The sequence below is a fragment of the Mytilus edulis genome, chromosome 13 (assembly GCF_963676685.1).
Source record: "Mytilus edulis chromosome 13, xbMytEdul2.2, whole genome shotgun sequence".
NCBI lineage: Eukaryota > Metazoa > Mollusca > Bivalvia > Mytilida > Mytilidae > Mytilus > Mytilus edulis.
The window spans coordinates 70626959-70649184 of NC_092356.1; the positions used below are offsets into that span (position 1 = coordinate 70626959).

A 22226-nucleotide genomic window follows, 5' to 3' on the forward strand; every position below is an offset into this window, starting at 1 on the left:
AGGTGAACCAATTAAAACTAAAACTATCCATTACAAAGAAAGGATCTAAAGGTGAACCAATTTAAACTAAAACTATCCATTACAAAGAAAGGGAAGATATCAAAGGTCAATTGAAACTAAAACTGTCCATTACAATGAAAGGATCTAAAGGTGAACCAATTAAAACTAAAACTATCCATTACAAAGAAAGGGTCTAAAGGTGAACCAGTTAAAACTAAAACTATCCATTACAAAGAAAGGGTCTAAAGGAGAACCAATTAAAACTAAAACTATCCATTACAAAGAAAGGATCTGAAGGTGAACCAATTAAAACTAAAACTATCCATTACAAAGAAAGGGTAGATATCAAAGGTGAACCAATTAAAACTAAAACTATCCATCACAAAGGAAGGGTAGATATCAAAGGTGAACCAATTAAAACTAAAACTATCCATTACAAAGAAAGGATCTGAAGTTGAACCAATTAAAACTAAAACTATCCATTACGAAGAAATGGTCTAAAGGTGAACCAATTAAAACTAAAACTATCCATTACAAAGAAAGGGTCTAAAGGTGAACCAATTAAAACTAAAGCTATCCATCACAAAGGAAGGGTAGATATCAAAGGTGAACCAATTAAAACTAAAACTATCCATTACAAAGAAAGGATCTAAAGGTGAACCAATTAAAACTAAAACTATCCATTACAAAGAAAGGGAAGATATCAAAGGTCAATTGAAACTAAAACTATCCATTACAATGAAAGGATCTAAAGGTGAACCAATTAAAACTAAAACTATCCATTACAAAGAAAGGGTCTAAAGGTGAACCAGTTAAAACTAAAACTATCCATTACAATGAAAGGGTCTAAAGGTGAACCAATTAAAACTAAAACTATCCATCACAAAGGAAGGGTAGATATCAAAGGTGAACCAATTAAAACTAAAACTATCCATTACAAAGAAAGGATCTAAAGGTGAACCAATTAAAACTAAAACTATCCATTACAAAGAAAGGGAAGATATCAAAGGGACATTAAAAATTCAGGAGTAGAAGAAAAACCAACGACGCCTTCAGAGCGGAGCTTCAGAGTTTGCAAGAGACTATTAAAAAACTAAAGACTTAAGCAACAAAAAATGGGTGTGATCGCAGATGCTCCTGGAAGGTGAGTGTATCTGATGTCTGGACACTTCCAGTTTTTGTATGTGTTTTATAAATGTAAGGGACTCCACATGCATACCAGAAATATCATACAATAGCTTATTTTAAGTTTTAAAAAATAGACTTACAATTAAAGATGAATTCCTCTGGTGCAAATATATGTATTGTTAGGGTTTAATGCATTACTATTAAATTACATATAAAATAACAATATCTCGTATCAAATAATGACTTAGTTTTAAGACCTCAGTCTTGCAAACTTGATCCTTTAAAATATTGCCATCACTGCATGAAATGATGCATTTAATATAAAATTAAATGCAGATATTATGCATATTAAATTTCAAATTACAAAAAATATTATGCATTTACTTCGCTGGAAAATTTCTCATTTAATATAGATTTAAACTAAATTTAATATTGCAAATAAATTCCCAAATTTCAACCTAGTTTAAAGGTATTTTTAAATCTAAATAAATTTCAAATTTTAAAAATTTAAATATAGACTAAATTTGAATAAAGGAGTAGGTCCGGTAAGGACTCATTTTGGCCTCAAATTTCAGTTTCATCTGACGAAAGATTTTGACCACTTTTTAAACACTTAAGTGTCTATTTCACTTGATTCAATTAGTTTTTGTGAAAGGTTTTAACTGATTTAGTCATTAAAAACGATCCGATTCAAGCTCAAATATGAAAAATCTCTCAAATATGACAAAAAACGTCACTTTTCAGATGGTTTTTGTCAAAAATGAAAGTGGCCGCATCCGTGTTCATCCACAACCTTTACATATGTTATGTATTATCATAAAACTTACATTTCAATTTTAAGGATGAACACGAATGCGGCCACTTTCGTTTTACACGGAAACCATCTAAAATTTAACTAAAATGATAGAATTTTGAAGATTTCAGGAATTTAGCATGACTTAATGGTGCTACAACCCAATATATGTGCATTGTTTTGTCAAAAAAAACCCATATTAATGTAGCAGAACCATTCAACTGTCCAATAAATAACTAAAAGTTTACATTTTAACAATTTTGTAAAACTGTTATATTTTGGGGCCAAAAAAGGGTCTTACCGGACCTACTCCTTTGTAATTTAAATATTTTTTCATATATATTAAATTTGATTAAATTTCAGATTTAAAGAAATTTTAATATAAATTAAATTTGAATAAATTTCAAATTTAAAGAAGTTTTAATATAATTTAAATTTGAATAAATTTCAGATTTAAAGATCATTGAACGTAAATTAAATTTGAATAAATTTCAATATGAACTAAATTTGAATAATTATGTAATTTAATTTCATGTAAATTCAAATAAATTTCTTGTTTATGACTTATTTAAATTAGAACTTCCATTAAATTTAATGCAATTTAAAGTCAATATAATCCTGTATAACTGATGTACTTACAAAACAATAGTGCAAATGAAAAATGAAGAAAAGGAAGAATTTTTCCCTCTGCTTTTTTTTTTTGGAAAAGGGATGTAGGGGATTTTTTTTTAATTTAACCAAAATATCTAGTTTAGAAATATCTAATTAAACATAAAAAGAAAATTAGGAAAAACAGGGAGTGTCAATGATTATAAATCTGTAGCTACTGAACAAATAAAATTGATTCTCCAACTTTTCTGATCCATATTAACAAAGTATAAGACTTAAACGGCATGGATTGCTGATCTGTTTTTTTACAGTAGAATAATATTTGTGGTTTCAAATGGCAATGTGCAAATGTATAATTTGTCAGTAACATTGAAGACTGTCATTCATTTGCAAAGCTCAATACCATTTTGTAAGTATGCTTTTACCTATATGTAAAGAATGGCACTGCATCTGAATGTGTATAAGAACTTGAAGGGTTAGAATCTAAGACATACAAAAAACACAAACACCAGATATAAACTATAGAACAAGGCTATCTCTATGTGTGATTTTGATTTTGACAATTGCAGCAATAAATAATACAGGAGATAACAAAAACTTTTGGACAAAGCATAACCATACACAACAATTTCCAGCATTTTCTTATTGTCATCCTGTCTTGGGCCTAGTTATTTTCATGACTTCTCATCAGGTCAGAATAATAAAAAACGATTTTGAATTATCTCTCTTTGTATATACTTCAATAAAAGGAACTAAGTATCTAACAAATTAATTTTATTCAGATACTGACAAATTAGAGTTGTTTTGATAATAAATTAAATAAAATGTCAAATGTTTGTAATACAATTTTACATAATCAAACAAATAAAACAAAACATTTTTTGTTTAAATAAGTCTTAAGTTCTACATCGAAGAACCTCATCAAATTCAAACTAATCAATAAAATAATGGTAAGTGACAAATCAAAATGCTTACTTGTATAGATGGTTTAAGAATCATAACAATAGGGTTATCACAAATAGCAAACATAGCCACCTTAAAATTTCAAGTTTGGCATCATAAAAATATTATTAATAATAATGTCCCTTGCTAGCATTATTTGTCAATTTTAAAAACTTCAAAAAACAAAAAACATTACGTTATTTACATAATTAACATAATTGCTAAATTCAAAAACAATCCTGCTGCTCGAACATTTTAATTAAAATGGTATGAGATTTCATTCCAAATGCTTTATGCAAGAATAAAAATAATAAGGTGTAATGTTATATTTCAAATATGTTCAATTAAATAAAATAGCACACAAATAAACTTTTATCGACAAAATTATGTAATGTCAATCAAAAATTTATCAATATTGAATGAACTTGAACAATTGAAGAAAATAATAAGTTTATAGGTTTAAAAATATATTTGGTGTATTAACTGTTTCTTGATTAGTTAAAAGTATCAGTTTTATTTTCAATGTTTACATTTTATGGTGACGCACCCACTCTGACGTTGTGTATTAACACGTCAACAAGTGTGTACATTGTAATTGTTAATATTAGTAATATAAAAAGTTCTTTGAGCCTTATTTTTTATTGAAATTTATTGATAATGAATGGCAGTAATTCATTTTGCTTTTATTGAACCATAAAATTCACATTTTACATAATCCTCTTCGCAGATGATTTAATGTGAAAATACAAAAAGTTATCTCCCTTTGACCAAGCGATTATAGATAATATGGTAAAATCATCATAAAAATTGACAGCAAATACTAGACACTGAAATGAGCCACACTCAATTTATTATTCAGCATTTTAATGTGAAAATATAAAAAGTTATCTCCCTTTGGCCAAGCCATTATAAATAATATGGTAAAATCATCACAAAAATTGACAGCAAATACTAGACACAGAAATGAGCCACACTCAAATTATTATTCAGCATTTTATTAACCAGTAAAGTCAACAGAAAGTTTAAGTAAAAAGAAATATGTAGCTTAACCAAACACAATAACATAATCTGATGTCATTGATATGCTGCACTTGTAAATAATTTTAATAGTAAAATGCAAATGTTGAAATTAAAGAGCAATAATTCATCTGTTTTACTTTAAAAAAGAATCGATTTCAATAAACCAAACCCCTCCATTTGACTTATTTTCAGAGGTTCCCCTCAAAGTGAAGATTGTCAACTTTAATTCCAAAGTAAACATGAAGGTATTTTTGTTCTTGCAAATTCCAAAAGTGTACCTTTGAATTGGCCCTTTTTTAAATGCAAAGAAATTTTCATTGACATCTCTCAATTTTATGTCATATGCCCTTAAGGAAAAAAAACATGCAAGTTCTGTCATTGTCTGTACATTTCCTGTGACAAGGCCTCTCTGATTTACTTAGACCTCAGCTTTTTGCCTTGTGCATTCAGCTGTCTCTAGTATTTACAGTCTAGTAAATGACTTTAGTCTATCCATGTAAGATTTAAAATCTTGTGACAGTCAAATCCGAGGTTTTGTGAGCAGGCGAGTTTATTTACAGAATCACTGTCCCCACTTGACATTAAATCAATTTTCATGGTCTGTCTTAGATTGTCCTCTTCAGATACTAGCAGTTTCTTGGCTTAAAGGACCTAAGCTCTATTTTGTAGATTCTGTAATAAAGTAATTAAAAAATATTTAGTTTTATTAAATTGACTAGTGATATCTATGTGACAAAAGAAATAATTTTCTGCATGCAATTATTCTATCTTAATGCAGTTGTAATCAAATCATATACATTTGTATTTAAAAAATATTCTAATGAGTGACCCAAAAATATCTTATGGAATAACTCTATTAAAAGAATAGCTAGAAGAACAATGTGATAAATTTTGTATTTTCAATGGACCATGAAATTGGGGTCAAAACCATTAATCTATCATTAGAAAGATTATAACATAAGGCACATGTGTATCTATTTTTGAGTTGATTGGTCATTAACTTCATTAACAACTATCCTGACCAGAACAGATATAAAGATGAACAAAAAAGGCATGAATCATTAAACATAAAACCCTTCTACTATTGTTGGCTGACATTACAATTTATTACACCTATTACACATTGTGATTTATTCATCAACATTAAAACATTTATTGATTTGTATCAGTTTATATTTAAAAACTCCTACTTTCATTGTTTGGTCTTATTGTGTACAATATATACAACTTTTATCATTTGATGTGTGATCCCTTGTGGGGTTCATGCTTATATTTTGGTGAGTGTTTGATGTGTCTTTGGGCACACTATGGAGGTCTATAATTATGTAACACTCCCTTTTCCCCTTGGGAGATTGTTATTGGAATAGCTCATTATTGAGTTTGTTGTCTTTATCAATTTCAATATAAATCACAAGATTAGGTACAGCAATTTTGTTTTCTTTTGACATATGAGAAGTATTTGTAAATAGTACAATCAGCTGTATACAATATAACCAAAAAAATAATCTGAAACTGGATTACTGCCCTTTTAGCATAACCTTATATGTATTTATTATTTGATCTATAAAGTAATATTTAATCAATAGAAATGTGAAAAATTTCAAACAAGATTTAAGTCATTCATTGTTTGATTTGGCTTATTGTACTTAATACACAATTATTTTTATTTTTTGTTGTTGTTTTTTTCCTGAAATTTTTTTGTGACACTTAATAGTAAAAAGAGTATGAATTCAATCCCCCATGACTCTATTCATGCTATTTGTTAGATGTCTATACTCTCTTTGGCAACCACACTTCATCACCTTATAAATTTATTTTTGCAGGCCTCAACTAACAGTATTTTCCATAAAATATATAAACAATAAAAAGCTAGTACAATCATGACAATGAGTACTATTAATTTATCCCAAGACTTGGTCTAGTCATGTCAAATTGATGTAATTACTAAATAGCTTACTTCAAAATAGAACCAGCTGCTGTTTTACATGCCCAGACTAGATCGTGTATGCCTATAAGCATCACGAACAGCTGCTTACTGCAAAATAAAACAGAAAAATTCCTTAACTAAATGTGCATTGCCAGGAGATAATTAGTTGAATTTAAAAAATTTCAAGCAAGTCTAGTATATATCATGAACATTGCATATTATATTTGTTAAACTTAGTCTAAGCAAAGGAAAGGGTGTACAGGATTCCCAATACTTAATATATATATTTTATAGATATAGACAGGCAGATGTGGTGTGAGTGCCAATAAGACAACTCTCCATCCAAATGACAATTTATAAAATTAAACAATTATAGGTCAATGTACGACCTTCAACATGGAGCCTTGGCTCACACCGAACAAAAGGCTATAATGGGCCCCAAAAAATAATTACAATGTTTGGCTCTATGAAACTTTATGATTACATGTATATGTATATATTCTGACAGACATTTCAACATACATGTACATATAAGGTACATTTATAGATTTTAACAAGACTAAGCAAGTATATAAGCTGATAATACTAAAAAGGCATACATGTAACTCTATCTTTTATCAAAGACAATAGCATGTCTCTATTTGAATGACATGACATGCATGACATGACAATGTACATTATCTTTTGAAAGATTTAAAAAAAAAACATAAATTCAGAAAATGTAGACAATATATATATACATGATATACAATATAATACCTTTACATGTGAAGGAGCATGGATGGCTGTTGTATTCCCTTATCTTTGAGCACCTGCATTTCTGCTTGCGAATCAATTCTCTGTAACAATTGATGCAATTCTTTAATTTTTTCACCTCGATCCGTCATCAAGATTTCTGTTGGGGAATCCATCATCTTCTGTATTAGCTAAGTAAAATTAAAACTCTTTGAGAGAATGTAAATATTCATTATGTTGTTCATACAAATATGATAGTAAGTTTAAATTCTGTTATGACCTTAAGCTTATGCATTTTAAACTTGAGTCACTGAACTGTAGTAATATGTATATAAACAGCAAGTGCATGTACAGGTTTGAAATGTTTGCAAAAATTTACTCAATAGTCATAATATAAATGAAGGAAGTATGGTGACCAACATGTATGTATCATTTGTATGGCTAGTAATTGCATCAACATCAGTTGGTCATTGGTGGATAGCTTTTATATTGGAAACATACCACATTGTTTACTTTAATCTTATTAATTTTCATATACAATATGAACAATGCACATATCTTAAGTTTTCTCGTTTGAATTGTTTTACATTGTCTTATCGGGGCCTGTTATAGCTGACTATGCGGTATGGGCTTTGCTCATTGTTGAAGGTTGTATGGTGACCTATATAGTTGTTAATGTCCGAGTCATTTTGGTCTCTTGTGGACATTTGTCTCATTGGCCATTTTGGTCTCTTGTGGACAGTTGTCCCATTGGCCCAATGAGACAACTATTCACAAGAGACTTAAATGATTATGACACATTTGTATAACACTTAATATATATTTCTCAAATTATTGCTTTAATAGTGAGCATAGGTACTTGGGGACAGGACATTTTTTTAACCTACCCTTTTTCCAAAATCTGTTATTTTTTCGTTTTCTATTATTATTATTTTTGCGTCTGTCTGTGTCATTTAAACATAAATACACTACAGTTTAATTTAAACATATTTTATTTGCAAAAGTAGCAAAAGGGATTGGACACAAGTAATAACAACATTAGAGCCGTCCTCTCCCAATATAAATATAAACACAAAGTACACTGATTAGATAATGGCGAAAAGTAAAGAAAAAAAAACCCATAGTAGTATGCATGTAATACATACTTCAAACAAAAATTAGAAATAAAAAGAGAGAAAAAAAACCAATATAATAAGGAATAATAATAAAACAACTGGACTGGAGTGAAAGGTTGTAAAGTAGAAATTTGGAATGTTAATTGATTGTTTTTTTAAAATCTTTGTGTTATTCTGATATAAGATTGTACGGATTCAAAAATGTCTTTGTTTTGCTGAAAGGAAAGGTCACCGTCACCAGCTAACAGAAGCTCAATGGATATAGCATAACTTTCTAATTTTGAAAACAGTATTTCTCTTGCTTCGTTGTGAAAAGCGCACTCTAAAAAATAGTGTATACTATCCTCAACAGGGTGGCCACAGCTGCATGCGGGACTTGGTTTAATATTAACACGATGTAAATCTGAATTTTAAGAACTGCACATATTTCTCAAACGTGTATGAATGATATTAAGTTTTCTATCCCCAGAACTAAAATAGGAAGGTGGCTGTATCAATTTGGACTTCATCATTCGTTTAAAAATATTTATATTTTTTGACGTACGTATGTCGGAGGGAAGGCTATTCCATTCAATAGTAGTGGATGGGAAAAAGATTTTCTAGTTATGTCTAGTCTATAACCGGGTACTACATGTACATGATTATTACTGTTTCGCAAATCGTAGTTAAATACTTGACCAACAAGCGGGGGCATTAAACCACAGAGATAATCAGGGGCAGTCCTATTATGTAAAGAATAGAACATATTGTGCTTTCTGGATTTTCTTCTGTCCACAAGCAATTGCCAGCCAGTTTCAAAATATATATAGCTTCCCGACTAGCAAACACGGGCAACCCAGTTACTAACCTCCCTGCTTCTAACTGAACATGTTCTAAATTGTCGGCTTTTTGTTGAGTACAACCATCCCATAACTCACATGCATATTCCATAACGGGTCTTATAAAGTTAAATATATACGAGCAAGATAATTTCTATTCAAAACATATTTCAATTTTTTAAGAACCTTTAATCTTGTGCTTGCACACTTTAAAATATTTTCTATATGTGTATGCATTTTACCATTGGAATCAAAAGTAATCCCTAAGTGTTTATGACAGGAGACACATTCTACTAATTGGTTTTGAAATTCTATTTCAATATCATCTGGGGAAGTATGGCAGGAGAATATCATAGCCTTTGTCTTATTAGGGTTAAAATTAATAAGCCAATCTTTATATCATACTGAAATTTGTTCTAAATCGGTGATTAAGACAAACTCTATAGTATAGTGTAAGACAATAGACTATAAAATACTAGGTTTTGCTATTTACTATCTATTCCAAGTTTACTATCTATTCCAAGTTTACTATCCACAGCGGTCACGTATATATTACTAAAGAGAGTGAATTAAAAGAAATCGAAAGAATAACGGATATTGAAAAAAAGGGGGAGGGTAAAAACAATTGTCCTATCCCAAAGTTCCGATGATAGTAAGAACCTTCTTACTATACAAATCCTTGATTCATGACAGTGATATATGCATTCTAAACTGTATACAGAAATCAGAGTTATCCAAGATATTGATTTCTAAACCTCAGCTACTGACTCCATATGTTACCTGAGCTACTGACTCCATGTTGACATTATACATTGTGTAATGTTGGTGTTAAATGAGATATGTGTTTAAAATTCTTCGTCGATTAACTGAAATCGGTTTGTCGATATCTACTGGTCCTCCACATGCCCCGGGCAAACCAAGCAGCGCTAATCGGGCATTTCTTTGCTTCTGGCCGAGAAGACGGACTTCAAAAGGACTGATGTGATGAATCTTTAACTGTTTAAGAACCTTCATCAGACCCCGAGTCTTGCATGAAGATGGAAACTGATAGACTAAGGGACGACATCAAAATTTAATGAAAGATAAAAGGGGTTCATGCTTATATATTGGTGAGTTTTGGATGTGTCTATGGGCCACTCGATAGATAAGATAAGATAATTTTTATTAACCAATCATGGTGCCCAAAATTTGAGCTACACAATCAAATGAATGAATTACAAAATAAAGCACAGAAAATGATTAGAATGATTAAAGTACATTTAGACAACAAAAAACAAAAACAACACATGAATACACATTTACACTAATTAACCTGATATAAACCAAGTTATTGACAAAACATAGTTGTTATGGGTGCCACTGTGACCTGGAGAAATAACATAATTCTTTATAGTACTAGGTCTATGGGAGACAACTCCTGTTATATATCTATCTATATTTTTCTTCTATTTATTTTTTTTTTTTTTTTTTAAACAACAATATTTTCTATAATTTTCTTTCGTTCTTCAAAAAGGGAGTGCAATAAATTAGATAAGTTTGAAGTTACAAACAAATCTTCAGATGAAAGAATCCAAACAAATTTCATTTCATCAGATAATCTTGAAAAAATTTTGAATTTTGAATTTAAATTAGATAGATGTTGAGATCGAGTATCTTTTAGAACAGGACATTTTAAAAGAAAATGTAGTTCGTCTTCAACTGCGTTCTTACATAGCTATATCTCTCGGCCGGAAGTCAGAATAAAATTCTCGGAACGTTTCGAATGTTTTCGGTCGTTTATACAGGTCTTAACAGGTTGTTATCTACGTCTTTGATATGGTCCCTTGATGGCCCTTGACGACGCAATTATATTTGTTTTAAAACGACCTCTGTACAGCTGTGTGTATCTGGGGCAATTATAACGTGGTATTGTCATACGACAAAATTATTTTTATGTCTACCTGTGCGAATTTCAAACGCGCAATTTTACACCAGTAATGAAAACCTTCTTTCATTTATGGGTAGACTTTACATAGATAAATTCAGCCGTATAAGAAAAGCAAAATGAGAATGTTAAATTTGATGTATGCCTTTTTGTGCTACTTTGTTACATTTGTTGTTTATGTAGTGATATTAAGATTATAACACAATATTGACTGTTGTACCCCTATTTTTGACATTTTTACTCTTTGAGTATGTTTGTTTTGTTCATGCACCGTTGACAATGTAATGGAATTTGATGCGACTGTCATACAAGTGAGAGGTTTAGCTAGCTATAAAACCAGGTTCAATCCACCATTTTCTACATTAGAAAATGCCTGTACCAAGTCAGGAATATGACAGTTGTTATCCATTCGTTTGATGTGTTTGGACTTTTGATTTTGCCTTTTGATTTTTGATTTTCCTTTTTGAATTTTCCTCGGAGTTCAGTATTTTTGTGTTTTTACTTTTTTTTGTCAGTTGTCTCGATAACATGTAAACTAATTATGTTTGAAGAAGTACACGGGATACTGTGTATTTCATCATAGACTTACGGGAGAGAACATTCTGGTTAGAATATTAATATTAGATCGAAAAACAGAAAGATAATATTCTTATCAAAAGTATTTAATTCTACCAGAATCAAAGAAATATATACACAATATATAATACTGTGTTTATGTTTCTGAAGAAACTAACAATGATTGAAATCAGAATATTTTTAGAGTTGCAATTAAGAAACAAATATTTTATATGACAATTAAGATACTCTGCTTTGGTATTTTTAAATATTCATTTGTAAAGGAAACATTAAAATTAAATCTAAATAAATTCTTGCATCCTACAAAAAAATATTGTTTAAATCAGAGACATATAATATTATATGTCTCTGTTTAAATTAAACAATAATCATTATATATTTCTACGTTAATTATTTCATATAATTTTAGTAGGTTTTATGAGTATTTTTTTTGTATTGTAATACAAACCACAACTAAGTCTTCGTGCACAGATTTCCGTTAAGGTTAAACTGAATATTGTACATAATTGCCTTCCCTTGATGTTAGTCGAACGCACCTATGATTGTTTACATTTCGACGATTGAGCTCCCCAAAAAGTTAGTTTTTAGCAGTTAAATAGTGATTTGTGGAGTGTATTACTGAACTATATAGTGAATTTAGTATTTCTAGAGATAAACATTTACACTGAAGGATAGGAAATTACTGAAATTTGTACTTTGGGAACTTTCTGTGAATTCGAAAATAGGACGAAAATATGGAGGACCAAACTGGACATGACAGAGAGGTAAAAACAAATAACATACAAATAGACAGTACTGAACACAAAAACAAACAAGAGCATGCAGGTGAAACACGTGAAAACACACTTAAAAGACCTAGATCTGAAAATGTTAAAAATGATGAAACTGAAAGAAACAAACGAGTGAAAAAAGATTCAGAATTTCATGAACTTAAATCGTTGATGTACGATCTAGCCACCGAGGTGAAAAGCTTAAATGATAGAGTTTTTGAACGCATAGACGATTTAGAGAAAGACTTTGCCAAGAATATTGTTGAAAATATAACAAAAATGATTGACACTAAAATAAGCACAGAAGTCAACAAAGTGAAGAACGAATTTAAAACAGAGGTAAATACTGTAAATAAAAGAATTGATATCATTGTAGATAAACTGAGAGTTGATTTTCAAAATTTGAAAAGTGATGTAAATGAGCAAGTGAAACGCAAGGATTATGCAGGAGCTGTTAGTAACAATCAAACGCGAAACGACACAAACATTGTTATCAAGATGCTTAGTGAAAGCGAGGCAGAGAAAACAGACCCTGCTATCACGAAAAATCGAGTTTGCGCTATAATAAGAGATGGTCTACGTATCCATGATGTGAAAGTTATTTCGGCTGAGAGGAAAGAAAGTAGAGGAAGAAATCCTGGTGTATAGTGGTAGCGACAGTAGAAACATCCGAACAGAAAGAGAAAATAATGAAAAACAAGATCAAGCTTAGACAGACACGGGAATATAACAGAGTGTACATAGAGGATGAACTTACGAGGGAGGCACAAGTAAATCAAACAAATATGATGGCGATCCTCAAGGGTATGGGACGAGACAAAGACTTTGTGTTTGTGAATGGGAAAATAAAGAACAAAGGAAACACACATCGACGTAATGAAACGGAACGTACACACGAACAATCGGAAAGAAATGATAGGGACGAATGGAGAACAGTACGTGGGAGGGACACTCGTGGTAGAGGTGGTCGAGGCAGGCGTCGCGGATATTAGGATTTACGGCTTGGTGTCTGGAACGTTCGTGGATGGTCTACACGTTAGAATGACAATGATAGTTTGAGAAAACTGATATTATATAACTTTGATTTTGATATTTTATGTCTATGTGAAACTTTTTTAAGGAGTAAAGAAAACCTTGAAATTGAAGGGTATAAATGTTTTTCTAGAAATACAGATTCAAAAAATGTAAATTCCCGCAGAGGTTCGGGCGGGGTAGCAGTATTAATAAAAAATGATGTTTTAAAAGATTTTAAGGTAGAGATTTTAAATGATGATATACAAGATATCATGTGGTTGAAATTTAGTAATAACGAAGACGTTTTTTGTATATGTATTTGTTACTTACCCCCTGGAAATTCTGTGTATAATGACTCTTTTTTATTTTTTACCAAATTACTAGAGCAGGTATATATGTATCAAAATATTGGAAAACTATATATATGTGGTGACTTTAATGCTCGATGTGGTGATATGCAAGATTTTATTGAAGGTGTTGATGATGTGCAAATAAGAGATGTCATTGATGATGTTTTAAATAGGAATGGGGAAATGCTTATTGAATTTCTAGTAGATTGTAATTTATGTATGTTAAATGGTCGTATTGGTAAACATGATTATACAAATATTTCCTCGAAAGGAAAATCAGTGGTAGATTATATTCTTACCCCACATGACCAAATAAATGATGTCATAGATTTCCAAGTTCATACAATGTCAAATATTATATCTCGATTCGATTTAGCTGGTTACGAATCTATTCCGGATCATTCATTGTTAGAATGCACGATATCAACATATGCCGAAAACACCGATTCAGTTGAACAATTAAGTGGAAATGAACCATTAAAAGCGCCGAGAAGATTTAGATATGATGGTTTACGTAACGAACTTTTTTCAGATGAACCTATGCAAAAACTTTTACAAGATACTATTTTAAGATTAGAACATGCTTTAGATCAGCGACGTGACGTTGATTCGGCCTTTAAAACTTGGTAACTGAAATTGAACTTACCTGTAAAGAACAAAAGCAAAATATTCCAAATAAACGTCATCATAAAAATAACCGAAAGCCATACTGGAATGAAGAGCTTCAAGGTTTATGGGATAAAGCATGCAAGGCTGAAAAGGAATGGACGAGTTGCAAAACAAACGCTAAATCAACGCTACGCAGTACATACGTGCAAAGACGGAAAAACTTTGATACATTTAACCGTAAATCAAAACGTAGGTAACAAATAGAACAGCAAAACCAGTTACATTATCTCGAGGGACATAATACGAAAGATTTCTGGAAATCTATAGGGAAGCTAGGACTAGCAAATGAACGTAAAACGCAACGTATATATCAGGTTCGAACGGAAAACGGTGAAGTTACAAATGACACTGACACCGTGCTCGAAAAGTGGAAAACAGAATATGAATCGGCATTCAATAGCGTCGACTCGTGCAATAATTATGATGATACGTTTTTAGCAGATATCAAAAACAGAGTGCGAAATGAAAATAACTACAGAAACGATATCGATGTTAGTGGATTAAACCGTGAAATTAGTAGAAAAGAAATTAAGGATGCAGTGTATAAAGCAAAGCTAGGTAAAGCCATTGGTATAGACGAAATACCCAGTGAAATATTGCGGAATGATAATTGTATTAATTTGTTACATAAACTTGTTAATTTTTGTTTTACCGAAGGACAAGTGCCGGAAGAATGGCTCACAAGTATAATTACTCCGATTCCAAAACCGAAAATGGATCCGTTGAACCCGTTAGAATATCGTCCCATTTCAATTATATCCGTACCATGCAAAATATATGCAGATATATTAAATAAAAGACTTAGTTTTTGGCTCGAACAGAATGACATTTTAGCGGAAGAACAAAACGGTTTCCGAAAAAACAGAAGTTGTCTAGATCATCTCTATGTGTTACAATCTATTATAAAGAACAGAAAACTTAAAAAGAAAGACACATTTGTTTGTTTCATAGATGCAAAGAGGGCATTTGACAATGTGAACCGTGATATGTTATGGCATAAATTAATGAGTATAGGCATAAATGGGATATTTCTAAAGGCTATACAATCTTTATATGATGCTACTAAAAGTGCAGTGAAGCTGGGACATTATTTGACTGATATTTTTCCTGTTAATTTTGGTGTGAAACAAGGGTGTAAAATGTCGCCTTAATTATTTTCTGTTTATGTGAATGACCTAGCTGAAGACATACGTACTCTAAATATTGGTTTTGACATTGATGATTTGAATGTTTCAATTTTGCTATATGCTGATGATATTGCACTTATCGCGCCGGACGAAGAGAGTCTTCAAAATATGTTAAACTGTATTAATTCTTGGTGTATGAAATGGAGAATGACTTTAAATGAGACCAAGACCAAAATTATACATTTTCGTAACAAAAAGGCTCCGAGATCAGCCTTCAATTTTAAATGCGGTGATATGCCTTTTAGCTTTGACAATGCGTACAGATATTTAGGATTACATATAAACGAATTTATGGAACACAAATATACGATCCGAGAGATAACAAAATCAGCAAGCCGGGCGCTTTCTGCAGTATACACTAAATTTTTATCATGTGGAGGGATGTCATTTGATGTTTATACAAAACTTTATAAAACTCTTATTGAACCCGTCAGGGGTTCAAATTAACATTTGGTACTGGAAGGTCCAGGACCTTTGACACTCAAAACTGAAAGGTCCACAACCTAAATTGCAGGTCCTACTTTTACTTGAAATATTTTATAACACAGTAAGATACAAAATTATTGTGCCTTTGGTGTTAGGTTATCTTGTTACATTGTCAGTGTCACTGTTGTATAATATGTTCAATAAACTAATAAATATAATTGTCTTGTATATTATGAATTCATATTATCTTTATTTTTTTTTATTTGGTAGGGTGTCACTGTTGATAGGTGTGTTGTAACCAAGATTAATAATTAATTACTAATTATATCATTACCTCAGGGCTCACACTACTTCAACTCGATTTTAAAAGTCCACTAGAGCTTGTTACTTTGTTACATTGTATCATATCTAGTTGCACTATTTTTGATAATAAAGTACGAAACTTCCAGCTATTTACAGGCCCCTAAAAATTGAGGAGAAATTACCCCTTGGAATTGCAGTAATTTGTTTACACTTTAAAAACATCTGCATGTCATATCCACATGTATTAATGATAAAAGAAAAATGCTGTCACATTGTATTGGATGTTGACATGGAAATTTGTCAACTAAAAAACTTATTAAGTAATTTTGAGTTTCAACCTAATATATTTTCTGGTCTTTCTTTCTTTTCCATATATCTTTTGGTTTTCAATTCTAGTGATTATATTTCATAATCTTAGATGTATTTTGTCACAACTTCAAGCCTGACATTATTTTTTTTATTGTATTTGATCGGCAAACCCGGAATTACCCTTATCCGTCCCTGAAACTGATCCGGTATTGTAATTATCTTCATTTCCGGTTTATATATGGCATCCATTGTTTTTCTATGTTGATGTTGTCAGTCAGATACGATTTCACTCGGATTTACAAATTACTTTTTAACGATTTTCGGTATAAAATTAGCGGTTGGATAAAATGAATATTGCTGTCATGAATAATAAAGATGAGAATTTATTTTGAGATCGTTTATTTGGAAATTTTGATAAAAAGGTCTGCGAAGTTATTTTTTATTTTCTTTCAAATCGAAGGTCCGTCGGGCGTAGCTAGTAACCAAAACGAAGGTCCGCTTGCAAAAGTGGAAGGTCGCGGACCTCGGACCACCGCTAATTTGAACCCCTGCCCGTGCTATTACATGGAGCCGGATTATGGGGACACAACAACTGGAGAGAAGTTCAAACAATTCAGAACAAGGCATGTAGACTTTTTATGGGAAGTTCATCAAATGCGTCGAATATAGCGGTGTTAGGTGATATGGGTTTTATAACAACAAAATCAGCCGAACTGTTAGAAACGTACCGTCTATTTTTGAGAGTGCGATATACTTATGACTATAGAATTACACACAAGGTCCATATGTGGGGTATGAATATTTCTCGATCGTGGGACAAGAAATGTTGTGAAATAGCTCATAAACTTGGTATATATGATATCATTGATAGCCAATATTCCAACAGACATAAAATGTATAATATTAAAACAAAATTGTATGAAATTGAAAAACAAGAATGGGTTGAAAAATTGTATCAAGATCGAAATGAACCAAATGGTAACAAGTTACATACTTATAGACTTTATAAAAATGTATTAGAAACAAGTTCATATCTCAAAAATGTAAATGATAGACAACATAGACGTATTTTATCTAATTTTAGAAATGGATCTCTACCTTTAGCTATAGAGACAGGTCGTTACACCGAGCCAAAAACTCTTCTTAATGACAGAAAATGTAAATATTGTACAGTTGATTGTGTAGAAGACGAAAAACATTTTTTAATGCATTGTGAATTTTATTCATGATCTTTTTATGAAAGCAAGTGCAATTAACCCAAATTTTTACGATTTTAATCATGATGACAAATTTATCTTTCTGATGTCACATGACTGTATACAAGCCTTTTTAGCAAAATCTTTATATTTTATGTTTAACCGCAGAAAATATTGTGTATAACAGATTTTTTTGATTTTTTAAATGTGATGTAAAAGTTTTATTTATTCATTTGTAAATGAATGTTAGAATAAGTTTTAAAGCAAAAGTGTCTCATAAGTCAGTCATGGCTGGATACCGATATTTTAACTTCGATTTAAATTCTTATTTGTATTTTTATACTTATATTATTATGTATGATATTGTTCAGTATTGGTATGTGACACTATAATAAAATATTCTGTCTGTCTGTCTGTCTGTAATATGTCCATAAAACGGAAAGTAAGATACATTTATTAAATATCTAAATTTTAAACGTTCGTAAATAAAAAGTACTTGTGTGTTTTCAATTCATAAAGCATGACTTTAATTCACTGCAGCTCACAACAATCGTATAAATAATTTACAATAATCACAACAAAATTCATGATATTGACTATTTTATACTGTTTTAGTATGGATTAAGAAGTATATGTTTATATTGTGTATAGTTAAGAAATAATTCATGGGGGCTTGAATATATCGTTATTTTACCACGGGTTGGCCCTTTAAGACAAATATTTTACCCTGAGCGATAGCGAGGGGTAAAATATCGGCATAAAGGGACAACCCGTGGTAAAATCTAGATATATTCAAGCCCCCATGAATTATTTTGATTCTAAATTAATAGGACAAATACGGCAATTTTTTTTTTATCGCAGCGCTCTATGTGAAGGCCATTATTTGCCGTTCCCATAAATTAACGCACTTTTAGATTGGCGTAAAAGAACGGAGCAAACAGAATAAGTAAAATGCTCAAACTATTCACAAAACTTATTTAGATAGATTTGGTTGAATTTTAATGATAATTTACTTATATGTCTTCTATGTATAAAAAAATGGGCTTATACCACATTTTAGCATCGTTTGTTTACGTCCTTGTTGTGATGATTTTCGTTATCAGAAGCGTGTATTTTCCCGTAAAATGCTTAAATTATAACGTCATCATTCTATGACGTCGGGTTCCTCATTCATTAAAAAACAATGACGTGGGAGTACAATGGGAACAGCCCATGAAAAATATTCATATTTTACCACGGGTGTGTACCCAAAGCGTTTCAAGGACGTCATGTTAGAATAATAATTATATTCACATTATGGAATGTTAAAATTTAAAAATAGATTCATTCGATAAATGAAATGTCCATCCGTATATACTTGACATTCATGTTTATTGATATGGGGACGAAGTCCCCAATAACAGTAGAAAATTCAATAAAAAAAAAAATTCGGGAAAATTTCCCGAATTTTTCATTGTACTAATGAACTCAAAATCGTTCAATTTTTTTTATGTCATGTTTTGAAATCCCGGACCTGCGCAGAAATGTACAATATACTTCCTTTTTCCGGTCTCGTTTGTATGAAACTTTGAGTAAAATATATATTTATCAGTCTAGTATAAAATAGGAAGGAACGCACAATACTTATTTCATTTTTAATAATTCCTTGATATGAAAAAACGTTACCTATAGCGTTTCTTGTTTACATTGCATATGACGTCATAATTTAAATAACGTCACAACTAAAATCCCTAACAACAGAACCAAAATCGGAAACGTTACTGTATTTCCGTGTCTTTTTTTTTGGACAAATAATTGAGTTACAAAAAAATAATTCATACAGACTTCGTCCCCATTTACAGGTAATGCCTGCCTCATATTATGCCAGCTATGCTGGCACTTATGGTAGAAGCATCGTTTTGGGACAAAGAACGATAACTCTTTCTAGACGACCCATCTGAAAAGTTTCGTCACTCTCGTTAAATCTCGTACGATTTTTTTTTTTTAATGGCGGCCAAATTTAACGTTTTAACGCGATCTTGTAAAAACGGGGCAGATTGGAAAAATTTCAATGTTTAATACGACATGAATTTCTATTTGTTTGCAAAAACAAGAATTCAGAAATTTTTGTAACTAGTGAAGCTTATTTAAATTTAATTGTACCACGGAAATTACCGAAGTGAGGACAACAACATCTGACGCCATGTTTCGTCTGCTTCAACATTCCATTATCAGTGAAGTCAAAACAAATTACCTAAAAATCACAGGTACTTCATTTAAAAGTCACACAATCTCAGTTAACGATAACATATTTAGTGTAAAAGTTCCGTCCAGGCATGGGAACACTGAAAAGAACTCCGCAAGCAATACATTTCGGATTTTATTTTTATAATGGCCATGCGGCATGCGGGGTAAACTACGGTGCACTGGTTGACCACGACTACTTATGTTCATCTGCCACATTATTCCCCAAATCAAGGAACAGTGATAATTATACTGTTGACTGGTTGTCACGGTTATTCATGGAGTCAATGGCGAATCCAGCATTTTTCATTAAAGGGGGGGGGGGGGGGGGGGGCGCTGACGGGGTGGTCCAGTCATGCTTCAGGCTTCAGTGATTACCTATATAATCAACATTTTTTTCCCACGGACCGCCCCCTCTGGATCCTATGGTAGCCCACAGACTAATTCAAAACTTAACAAAAGTTTAGAACACAAACAAATATTCAAATAATTCACAATCTTCTAATTCTGTACTTCTTTGGCAAAATCTCAACAAATCTTTTCTATGATTATGTCACACCTTATACAGCATGTACAGTCCCAGGAGATGGAAACTGTTTTGTTTTCCCCCTCTTAGTTTATTCATAAAAGGAGACTTGAGTCTGAGTAGTACATTTAGAACTGACTACTGTATATATTGTATGCTCCCATATTGTCCAAAATTGGATTTTATTGGAAGATGGATTTATTTTAACCCATGAGATTGAGAACTTTGATAGGTATATACAGGGCATGTTACTTGGAAGTATGTGGGCTACATCCTTTACATCCTTTAAAATTCAAGCTGCAACAGTGGCCTGCATATTTTATGCATCAGTTTAAACCTGATCAAAACATTTTCACTCTACCAAGTACTTTATCGCTATATCACTATCAGGTTCACATTTCAACCTATTTAGCAATACACACTTATGGTTATATAACCTCACAGTACCAAAATTATACTCAGTAACCAAATTGCACCTATTCAGCAAAAAAACCCTTCAAAAATTTTACTAAGTTTGCTTTCACCATGTGAAGTTATCTAATTATCATCTTTTTAAAATGAGCAAATTAAATTTGTTACCAGCATCCTTTTCTTAAAAAAAATAGTTTAAAGTATTAAATAATGTCAAATTGTTTGAAATATTTGAAGAAATAAAACAAAATTTATGTTTATATCCCAGTTTTAAGGATTTGAAAGTAACCATACATGTAATGATGTATGGAATTTGGGTACTGACCTCATTACAGTATCATGGATTGTTTAGATGTAATTTCAAACCCATTTTTCAATGACTCTACATGGACTCAAAATTAAAATGGTGTATCTATATTGTAAACAAGGATAGTCTACAAAATTAACATAGAATAAACTTTTGTCTGGTACATAAAAAAAGTTGGTAAAAAACTGACAATTTAGGTGCAATTTGGGTATTCTCATGTTAGCAACTTCACAACAGAACTACAAATTTGTTTTCATGACCAAAACAAAAAAAAGTACAAACCTAAAGGCAGTAAAATGCTTCGCCATGCACAGCCTGATACAACCTCAGATGTATGTTTAGCATATAAAATATATTTATGTCAGTTAGAATCAAACATATTTTAATTTTGGATCCTTTAAACTTCAATATGGACTAATTTAAAAACAGGTATCAGGTGAACCCACATATTTCTATTCAGCAGCAGTCTCTAACTACATATCTCCTTAATTTCATATGATAGTAAGTCCTAAAAAAATATTGAAAATGTGTACATTTAATTTTTTTTCTAGCTTCTCTCATGTGAAAGCAGTACCTTTTTAGTCACTATTTATGTGTTGCGTCTAAATAAGAATTGTAACACTTTATAGTGACTGAACAGGTCAAACAAATACTTCTCAAGAAACAGAAAAAGAAGAGAACTTAAAACAGCACCAGCCATGCCAGTATATGTATGAATAAAAACTCAGATCAGAATAGCATGGACAATATGTTAGTTCTAATGTACTTGTGAATATATTCTGAGGAAAGATATCAGTAATTCTGCAGATAATGCAATTTTATCAAGTGTTTTGTACATTTTCTGTTAAAAATGTTCATAATCAGTGAAACTTTCAAACAGGCTAAACTAAATTTTTATTACTGAAAGTTTCAAACAATGACAAGTGTTTTATTTACCAAATAACTCAT

At 31.2% G+C, this 22226-nt stretch overlaps 1 long non-coding RNA gene across 1 annotated transcript; it reads right to left on the bottom strand.

The window, feature by feature from the left end:
- Nucleotides 1–3291: 3291 nt before the first annotated feature.
- On the bottom strand, nucleotides 3292–7345 carry LOC139501522 (uncharacterized). The gene is made up of 3 exons (XR_011658592.1): nucleotides 7179–7345; nucleotides 6450–6527; nucleotides 3292–5164 (listed from the first exon to the last, which is right to left on the bottom strand). It is a non-coding gene; the product is annotated as an uncharacterized lncRNA (long non-coding RNA).
- Nucleotides 7346–22226: the final 14881 nt, after the last annotated feature.